Source organism: Nelumbo nucifera, chromosome 3 (assembly GCF_055504915.1).
Source record: "Nelumbo nucifera cultivar China Antique chromosome 3, China Antique-T2T, whole genome shotgun sequence".
In the NCBI taxonomy this organism is placed as follows: Eukaryota; Viridiplantae; Streptophyta; class Magnoliopsida; order Proteales; family Nelumbonaceae; genus Nelumbo; species Nelumbo nucifera.
In genome coordinates, this window is record NC_142651.1 from 72,458,747 (window position 1) to 72,469,602 (window position 10,856).

Here is a 10,856-nt window from a genome sequence, read left to right on the forward strand (position 1 = left end):
TTCATAAGATGATAGGGGCATCATAGACCGATGTGGGAGGGGCTTCACCAGAAAATGGGAACTCTCTCACGGTACCTTGGCGTTCACGAACATGATGTGTAAGCACTCACTGGATAGAAAGGTTTACCTGAAAACGGCTCTGAACCTTGTCTGACAGAGGCCAAAGGGAAAACTCATATGATGAGTGGATATGATCCTTCACAGAAAGGTGGTGGGGTTATGCAGCTGAAACAGTTGGCTTCATGCACCCTATGTGATTTCCCACATTTCCAGAGACAACCCGTAGTCTCCGTCACTGAGAAAGGAGGGAAATCTCAGAGACGAATAAATGGAAATGGATCGTAGATTAAAATCCATATCTATGAAATGAACATGAATCAAATTAGGTCGTGGACTGATGTTTGCTCTTTTATCAGAAAATGGCAAACGGATCTTTTGCAAAGCTACTTGATGACAACAAGTTGAAAGGCCCAAACTATGCTGACTGGTATAGAAACCTTATGCTGGTCCTTGCTTCTGAAAAACATGATAAAGTGGCAAAGAATCCTGCCCCGGAGCGTCCGGGAGATAGGGCATCTGAGGCCCGAAGGAGAGACTATCAAGAATGGGAGGAGAAAAACTCCCTTGCCCGGTGTTACATCATTGCCTCCGTGGACAATCCGATACAGAGGCAGTTCGATCAGATCGAACTTGCCAAGGACATATTGGACAGTCTCAGGACGATGTATGAAGAGCAGAATCGTTCTACTCGACAAAAGGTCTTGAAACAGTTCATGACCACACAAATGTCCAAGGGCCAACAAGTTCACGACCATTGTCTTCAGATGATGGGATACATCAATGAACTGGAGGCTCTTGGATCCGGGCTGGACCTTGCAACCCAGATAGATGCTATCCTTAACTCTTTGCCTCCTTTAATCCGTTCATCATGAACTATAACATGAACAAGCTGAATGTCAGCTTGCAAGAGCTCAGCAATATGTTGCAAAGAGCTGAAGAATTGATTAAAAAGGATGAGCCTGTAGCCATGCTTGTTGAAGCTGGCAAGTCAGGCAAGAGAAAGAGGAAGGCAAAGAAGCCTCAGAAGAAAGCCACTAAAAGCAAGAAGCAGAAGAAAGACAAAGCATCGGATGCCTGTCACTTCTGCAAGAAGACCGGCCACTGGAAAAGGAATTGTCCTGCCTACCTGGAATCCAAGAAAGGTAACTTCGAAACTTGTGTTATAGAAACCAATTTATTGGTAGCTTCTGCGTCCTGGTGTATTGACTCTGGGGCTTCAACTCATGCATGTAACTCACTGCAGGGGTTCAAGGTAAGCAGAAGGCTGAGTGAAGGGGAAGTCACACTCTACTTGGGAACTACTGCAACTGTTGCAGCCGCGGCCATAGGAACCGTGGAATTATTTTTTAGAGAAGGAATAATTGTACTAAAAGATTGTCTTTATGTACAAAATTTAAGAAGAAATTTGATTTCTGTCTCAAAACTGTGTGCAGGTGGTTATTCTGTCTTCTTTAGTAATACGATTACTATTAAAAGAAATAACAGATTCATCGCATACGGGGAACTGGAGAACGGTTTCTATGTTCTACATCCTTCTCTAGAAACTAACATAACCGAAACTACGTCAGTTGAAAACCCCAAGAAGAGAGCCCGTGATACAGTTAATCCCACGTGTCTGTGGCATTACCGACTTGGCCACATCGGTGTTGACCGAATCACAAGGTTGGTATAGGATGGTCCTTTGGATTTTCTAACTGTAGAAGATCTTCCCACTTGTGAGCCTTGCCTACAAGGCAAGATGACGAAATGGCCATTTAATGGTAAGCCTGAAAGATGTACAGGCACACTTGACCTAATACATACTGATGTATGTGGTCCCCTGAGTGTTAGGACACGAAATCAACACGTGTATTTCATCACCTTCATAGATGATTTTTCACGATATGGTTACGTGTACCTAATGAGACACAAGTCTGAATCCTTGAAAAGTTCAATGAGTTTAGACAAGAAGTCGAGAAACAGTTAGAGAGAGAAATTAAAGCCCTTCGATCAGATCGAGGTGGCGAGTATCTCTCTGACAAATTCAGGGACTACTTAAAGGACAATGGGATAGTATCACAATTAGCTCATCCTGCTACACCACAACTTAACGGTGTTTCAGAGAGGAGGAATAGGACCTTATTGGACAATCGGTATACAGATGCCGATTTCCAGTCAGACCCAAATGATAGAAAGTCTACATTTGGATTTGGTTTCACGATAGGATCGTGTGTTGTTTCCTGAATGTCAGCAAACAGGGGTCCTAAGTAGCAAATTAATAGTCCACAACCCAAGCCGAAAGCATTGCCGTATGTGAGGCTGCCTTATGAATGAAGGTGTTCATTCCTGAATTTTTAACTCAGCACATCACCCATTCCACTGTTGTATGACAACGCTGGACCTACGGGAGGATGGTGTAAAGAGGTAGCATCAGCGGAGAATGTGGTAGACCCATTGACTAAGCCACTATCACAGAAAGTGTTTGAGAAACACGTGGAAAGCATGGGACTCCGGCTAGTACCTGATTGGACCTAAGTGCAAGTGGGAGCTGTTAGACAGTTTTGTATGCCCTTAGCTTCAATCAGAATGATGTACTTTATGAGTTTATTGTAAATGAATAAAGATACATATTTGATTCATGTTCCCTTGGTATGTTTCTGTGTAATACCCTTAAACTGGACACTTAATGAGACTCGTGTTAGTTTAGAATGTTCACAGCCAGTGGGTCGGTCTGGGGAGACCTATCTTGACAAGGCTGACACTGTGGTGCCACCAAGTCGGTTGGGGTGGCCTGTCTCAGCTGCCAGGGTGAGACCCTAGGCACATACAGTGTAGGATTAATTGAATCTTTGAACTGGACCAGATTTCCAGTATTGCCCTAGACCTTGGAGATTGATGGGCAAAACTGGAAAGTTACACCCGACCCCTAGACTCGATTATGATACTACACTAGGTGTCGGATTGGGCTGTCTTTGATGTACCAATCAGTGAGATCCTTAGCGGGGGTCAAAACCTGGGTATGTTGGGACAGTTCGAGAATTCATCTGAGTGGGTGATCATAGTGACAGGATCAGCCCCTTTGTCGGACAAAGGTAATGATCGGGAATGCACTCTCACTGATGGAAACCAAGACTGCCGGCAGCCGATTTCAACCGTTGAGATTTGTTTTGCAAAATATATTTTATATAAGATATAAAAGTATATATGTATGGTTTCTAAATTGTTTGCAAGAAGGTTTTAATTCCCGGGATCCCTATAAGTGGAGAGTGCTACACTGTTCCTTGCAGCCGAGGGAGAGGTCCTCTCTTGTCGGGCAGTGTATGATCATTATGGGCTGAGAGGTTAAGTGTAAGACCATTGAGGATAACACCTTAAGGGGCTAATCTTGCATCTGCCCACAGTCCCTGGGTGTTACAAGGTGGCTTGGCCCAGGGACCACTTAGTGTAAGTGTTGGGCCCATAGAGCTCATTTGATGGGTTTCAGGGGGTACACTGTCTTCAGCAGTGCATTCGGCTAGGCCTTGTAACAAAGGCTGGGCTGAACCCATGTGGCTGATGTGTAGATCAATGCTTGGGTCCCACGCCATACAAGGAAGCCCAACTGGGCAGCAATTTGGAAGGTTTTTGAGTACATAACCTTAATGGGCCTTAAGCCCATTTCGAACTGGGCTGATTTGATCAGTCATTTAAAGGGGGCGAATTCTGAAGTGGGTCAGCTAAAAGGATTGGGCTTAGACCCTATCCACTCAGAGAGTCCAAGATCTAAATAAGATTTAGATTTGGAAACCTCCTAATTAGATTAGGAGACAGCTGATCTGATTTGCAGATAAGATAAGGATTATCCCTTATCACTAAGGGACTTCTAACCCAAATATGATTTGGATTAGCAACTCCTAATCTGATTAGGAGTTGATCCCTTTGAGATTATAAAAGGGGAAGGGGGCGGCAGCCTTTTACATCATCAACAACATTCTTCTCTTAAAGAAAGAGAGGTTGAGAGATTTCCTGCATACTGTGAATTCTCTCCTGCCGCCACCTTCCTGCCATTGCCATTCCTTCAGTTCAATCTCCAGTTCTTGGGAGCAATCAAGATTGGATCTTGATTTCAATCTTTTGTGAAAAGATTGGTTGGAGCTGTACTCAAGTCGTCCAGTTGATCCTTACGAAGGATCAAGTTCTTTTGAAGAACGTTGCTGATTCTGCTCCACCTTGCACTGCGCCATCTTCAGTGGGAGCAGATTTTGGATCCTTCCTTGGGCGTGAACACCTCCATTGGGAGATAGTATTTCTCCGTATCAGGTATAATCCTCTCCCACTCCTTTTGGTTCAGATCTGGTTCAGTTTATGGTTCAAGATTGATCTTTGAAAATATGATTTTCTAAATGGGGAATACGATTCCCAGTTGAAGGGAGAGATAAAATTTTTGAAATTCACCCCTTATTCCACAATCTTTGGGCGTCCATAGGATGGATCTCTCATCCCTTCACCCAAATCTCAGCCCTACATAATATTGGGCGCCCTCTCCTTCTATTCTCAGCCTTAGGATCACCCCTTAACCATCCTAACCCTCCATTAGAAACCCTAGGGCGCTAACTTTGTTAAAACCCAACTGTCGCCCCCTTCTTTCTCTTTAATCCCAATTGCAGTTTGCCAACACCACTACTGCCACCACTGGAATCAGATCCCAACCACTTTTACTTTATTTTAGTTTTAATTTTTGTTCTTTCAATTCCAGTTTTGTTATTTCCTTTCTGCAATTTATTTTCATTCTGTTTGATCTTTGTTTTTTTTTCTGTAGATCTGCAATTCGACCAGGTAAGACGGAAGGCCTAGCTCGAGAAGTTCAAGGGTCAAAGGAGAGATCCGGAAACTGCTACCACTGATCGGATTACAAATTTTTATTTCGTTTCTTTCATTTTTTTATATTTAGTTATGTTTCTGCACATTTAACTTTTAGTACTATTCGAATTCTATATTTTCCTCACTTTAATTAATTAATTTTTATATTTCTGCACTTCCCTTTTGTGTTCTCTTGTCCAGATTTGAGTATGTATTAATTTTCCCCTCACTTCCCTATGGATATGACCCATTTTCACCCATTTACTGCGTTAGTATTTGTTTGAGAATTGAAAAAATTTTATAAATATTAAACTGGTGTTTCGAAGTGATTAATGACACGCTTCCGGACACACCAGGACTCTCATAATCCATGCATACTACTTCCTTTCGCACCCTACTTGACCGACGTGACACTAGTGACATCGTTTGGCGGACGCATCTTTACTAAACTTATGTGGCACATTATTACCATGTGCATAATTTAAAGTCACACACTTGACTAATATTCATTCCTGGCTCATGGTGACTCACCTGTAATGGTCTCGGGTTCGCCACAGGGCCGCATGTCTCCGAAGTTCATTGCAAAACTGTGTGTCATAAGTTTATTGCAAGGTCATGCACATTCAAGGTTCATCGCGGAATTGAATTCATATAAAGTTCATCGTGGGTTTAACTAGAACTTATTTTAGGCTCGGGTTAAGCGTGAGTCCATCATGAATGTGTGATGAACCATGTGTTTGTCCCAAACGTGCAATGCGCTACGAGTTCATCGTAGGTGACTAGTGAGCTAAAGACTAATCGTAGGCATCCATATGGTATCGATTCAGTGTCTTCTAGACTCTGAAGGACTAAGAGAACACTATATTCCTACACTCTAATGGTCTAAGTGAGCACTATGTACCTACATTAGCCCCGAAGATTATTGGTAAGTGGAATCTTACTGATAAGCATTGTGCTCTCGGGTTTACCTAGAGGTTTTGTGATGGATCATTGTAAGAAGGGTTGGCGTTTGTTTTCATTTTGTGCGTTGGGTTCGGTGATCATTCTCATTTTGATTCAGTTTCATGAGGGTGAAGGAAGTTTTCACTTGGGCTCTCGTCAGCCCCCTGCCTGTTGACGAATGGGAAGGTATGTGTTTAGCCTATTGGTGGCCTTGGGCAAAAGTTGGGTGTTTGTTCTCGATTAGTTTTCATTCATTCTATAATTCAGTCCCCCTTTCTTTTGATAATTTTCTTTTTTGTCATTAGGCAAATTTGACGTTTGATTTACAAGTTTCAACCCCCTGCTCAATGACAGGAAAAAAATTGTCAAAAGACAAAGATTTGATTAAGTATGGCCGTTTAACCCCCCCTGTGTGCCAAAGTTGTGTCAGCTATAAATACGCAGTGTTACGTGGTGGTGGAACATTTGATGACCTATCACATGTCGTTGCCATTGAGGGATGGGAAAATTACCCACAACGCCGATGATGTGGTAGTCATCATTGCGCTTTAACCGTTGTATCTTATTAAATGTGGCATATTCGCGCGTGTGTCATGGATATGATGATTACCTTTTAAGGTGGCAGTTGCTAATGTGGCGCTTGTTTTAAATTAATGTGTCGTTTTGTCCCGCCCTTTGGAGGGTACTTTGGTAAACTACTCTACCTTACTTTCTCATTAAGCATCAATAGGCTGTAATCATGCATGTTCATCTTCCCCGGTGCCATTTGTCATTGTCGATACGTGAGAATTTTCTATAAAGAAGTAGTAGGCCCATTCGATTGTCCACTTCGTGTTCCTATCATCTTTGGTTTATTTGCTTTCAGTGTTTTCCTTGCCTATCCTGTATCCTTTTCTACATAGTTTTTTCCTGCTTTGTAACCATGTTTCATTCATCAATCATGGCCCCTCATCAAAAAAGGACTGAGTGCCCCTTCGTTGATTTCATTAGGGAGGTTGATACAACAGAGATGCTATCAGAACAGGAATCGGCCATAGTGGCCAATGAGGGAAGGGGCTTTTGGCCTCTGATGCCGGTGTCTAGGGGTGAAGGCAATATGTTTGATTCCGTCAATGGCTCCGAATTAATGTGCCTCTATGGCTGACCGGATCAGTTGGTTTCCTTTAAATGTCAAGAGCCTAGGACCAATAGCTCGAAGTCACCAAATAGCTATATCGCCTGGGCATAGTTGATAACTCTGCATTTTGATGCCTTAAGGGCATCATTTCAAGGGTATTTTCAGCCTTAGAATAGTCAAAGTATGCCCTTTTCCCAATTAAATTCAATATTGTGACCTCTCAGGGTCTTCGTGCAAATTCTGTACAAAACTAGGAAGGTTTCATGGCTGAATTATCGTTTTTGGGAAGCTGGTGCGAAGTCCAGCTGAGATAAGGGGTGTTTTTGTGAAAAACTGAGAACAGGAGGGCGCCTCCTATCTGCTAAACCAACAATGGCGCCCCTCCTACTATATTAGCATGCTCCCCTCTCCTTAGCAAACCCAAGGGCGCCTTTTAACCTATTTTTTTCATCTTTAGCAAACCCTAACCGCCCCTAGCTGTTTAATCTCCACCCTCCACTTCTTCTAATCTCCACCATTCATTCTAGGGCACTCTCTTTGTAGCTTTTAAACCCTAGGGCACCACCTAACTTCTAATCCTCACCATTCAGCCCCTAACCACTAGATCTCAGCCCTCCATCCCATCCTCTCCTTTTCCTCTCAGCCCTAGGATCACCGTAGAATCATCCTAACCCTTCATTAGAAACCCTAGGGCACCCATAACTTTGCTAAAACCCATCTACTGCCCCCTTCTTTCTCTCTAATCCCAGTTGTGTCCACCCTTCTCTATAAAAAGGACCCATGGGCTTCTGAGAAAGGGTTGGATTCTGCCCCCAGGTAAGATGAAAGGCTGATCTTGAGAAGTTCAAGGGTAGAGGAAGAGGAGGACACCCATACAAGAGGAGGGATTCGTACTTGCAGTTTGCCAAAGCCACTACTGCCACCTCTGGATTCGAATCCCAACCATTAGTCTTAGATTTAATTTATATTCTTTTATTTCCAGTTTCATTTCTTTCTTTTTGCAAATTACTTTCATTCCATTTAAATTTCGTTTTCTTTTCTGCAAATCTGGAATTCGGCCAGGTAAGACGAAAGGCCTAGCTCGAGAAGTTCAAGGGTTAAAGGAGAAATCTGAAGATTGCTACCTTTGATCGGATTACAGACATTTTAATTAGTCTCTTTTATTTATTTATTTATTTTTTTGCACTTTAATTTTCAGCAATGTTTGAATTCTATTTTTCCAGTTTAATTAATTAATTTCTATATTTCTACAACTCCCACTTGTGTTCTCTTGCTTGGATCTAAGTATGTAACGGTTTTTCACTTGCCTCCTTGTGGATACGACCCACCCATTCTCACCAATTTTACTACATTTGTAATTGTTTGAGAATTGGGAAAATTTTATAAAAATTAAACTGGTGTTCCGAAGTGATTAACGACATGCTTCTGGACACACCAAGTTTTTGGCGTCGTTGTTGGGGGAGCAATGGAGAAAAAATTTTATTTGCTTTATCCAGATTTGCAAGATGTAATAGCGAAAGGTGGGGTACCGGAGCATTGCGAGACTGCGAGAGAGAATAGAAGAGAAATTGGATTGCGTTTCTGGTGTAGTCATCCCATTTTATTTTTGATTTTTTGTTTTTATTTTCGAACTCTTTTTTTTTGCAGAATAATGATTTTTGAATTTTGAATTAATTTTTTCTAGATCCAATTTATTTTTTCTTTGTATTATTTTTCTTCCATTTTGTTTCTAGATCTATTTTTCATGCTTTATTTTAATTTCTTGTTTGAATTCCTGTCTTATTAGGTTTGTGTTTTTCTTTTATTTCAGATAAAAAACAAAAAAAAGAAATTCATTTATTTATTTTTTATTTATTGCCGCAAAATTTTCTTTTTGTTTATTTTATTTTTTGTTTAATTTTTAGAATAGAAATTTTCTTGTTAGAATTTATTTTGGTAGTAGTTAATTTCTTTTTTTCAACATAATTATTTCTTTTATTTTCTATTTGTTATAGTTAGTTGTTTCCTTATTTAATTTCCTTTTTTAGTTATTTAATTGAATAATTAATTGTTAACTAGGAAATTGTCCAAATTTTCGAATTTGAATTTAAATTTCAATTTTGAACTTAAATTTTAATTTTAATTCAAATCAGAATTTGAATTTGAATTTGAATTTCAAATTTAAAATTTTGAACTTCAAAAAAAATTAAAAAAATTAACAAATAAAAAATCGAAAAAGAAATTGTTTAATATTTTAAAATTCTTGCATTTGCATTCCAACATTTAGGGTTTCATATTCTTGAGCATGCATCATATAGGTTTATTTAATTGTTGAAATCATCTTGTTAGTTGTGAATGTGTTAGGTTTTCTTCTTTTTACTATTTTAATTATTCTTTTTGCTTAATTAGTTTGTTTTATTCTTTTATGTTATATTGCTGAATTGCGTTTTAATAATAATTGTTCATGCATTGTAATTCATTGCATTTGCTTTGTTTATTTTGTTTTTCCATTAATCCACCCTTCACGTGCGGTACACCCTAACCCTAATTTAAAATTTGGATAGCAAGATCCTTTAGGGAGCTTCACATTTGGTTCAAAGGTGTGCTGAATTTTAGGAATGCTTGTATTTACTTTCCATAACCAGCGGTTGGTGTCTAAGGAAAGAGATTAAATGGCTACGCCTAAGCGGGTTTTGTGGTTACTTAATTAGGTCCTTGCGAGAGCAAGGGGAGGCTCTCACATCCCCACCTCTTACCTAGTTAACCAAAGGAAGTGGTGTAATTCCAAGTGAACCTAAGAGGATTCACATTGGTTGAACCACTAGTTTAGGAAACCTTAGGTCAGCCCATAGGTCATGTGGTTGATTTGCTTGCATTTTTTTTTTAATTCAAAAATTCAATATTGAATTTAAATTTCAAAACTTGAATTTGAATTTAAATTTCAAAAATTTATATTTCAAATTTAAAAAATAAAGAGAAAATCAAAAAAATATAAAAGAAAAAATAAAAATAAAAAAAGAAAAAGAAAAAATTCAAATTTGAGTTTAGATTTCAAAATTTAAATTTCAAAATCTATATTTGAAATTAAAATTCAAAATTTAAATTTCAAATTTCAGAAAAAAAAAAAAGAAAAAAAGGGGGTTAAAACAAAATAAAATGAATTCAATGGCCAGAGTTTGTGGAATCGGAAACTACTTCCAACCTGAGCCACGGATAGAGTGGAACCATGTGTCTCAACAACTGGATAAGATTAATGGGATGGCCCAAAGACATGATCAAGTCCTTGCATTTCATCAACAAAGTGGCCCATACCCAACCTTGTCATCCTATCCAACATGTTTAATCGGTGCATGATCGGCCCATCATGTTATCCAGTGCCCTATGGCAGGCCCATGTCAACCAGTCATGCCAGACCAAGTACATGCGACCAACAGATTTTTCCAACCCAATGCTAGCCCATTCTTTAACCCATACAACGCTGGGTGGGAAAATCAGCCCAACATCACTTATAGGGCCCAAGTCCAAGAAACCCCCTACCAGATGTGCACTCTCAATGGTCTGAAGCCCAGACTCACTAGGAGTACAATGATTACCCTGGGACTCAACCAGCTCAACCATGTCAAACCTACACATAGTCCCAACAGTAGTACCGTCCATTTAACTCCATGGTCCAGAAATTTCAGAGGCTACAAGGGTAGAACCAATTCCAGTAGATGTATCCTAGGAACCAACCAGTTCAATCTTATCAGGCTTACCCACAACCTCCTTAGACCCGTACAGTAGATGACCAATTCATGCAGCTTCAACAACTGATTCTAAATCAGCAACAATCCATCGATAGATTAGAGAGCTAAATAGGACAACTAGACGAAGCCAAGGCGAGAAGAGGAGTAGGGCAACTATCGAGTCAACTGGTTGCGAACCCTAGAAACCAACCATC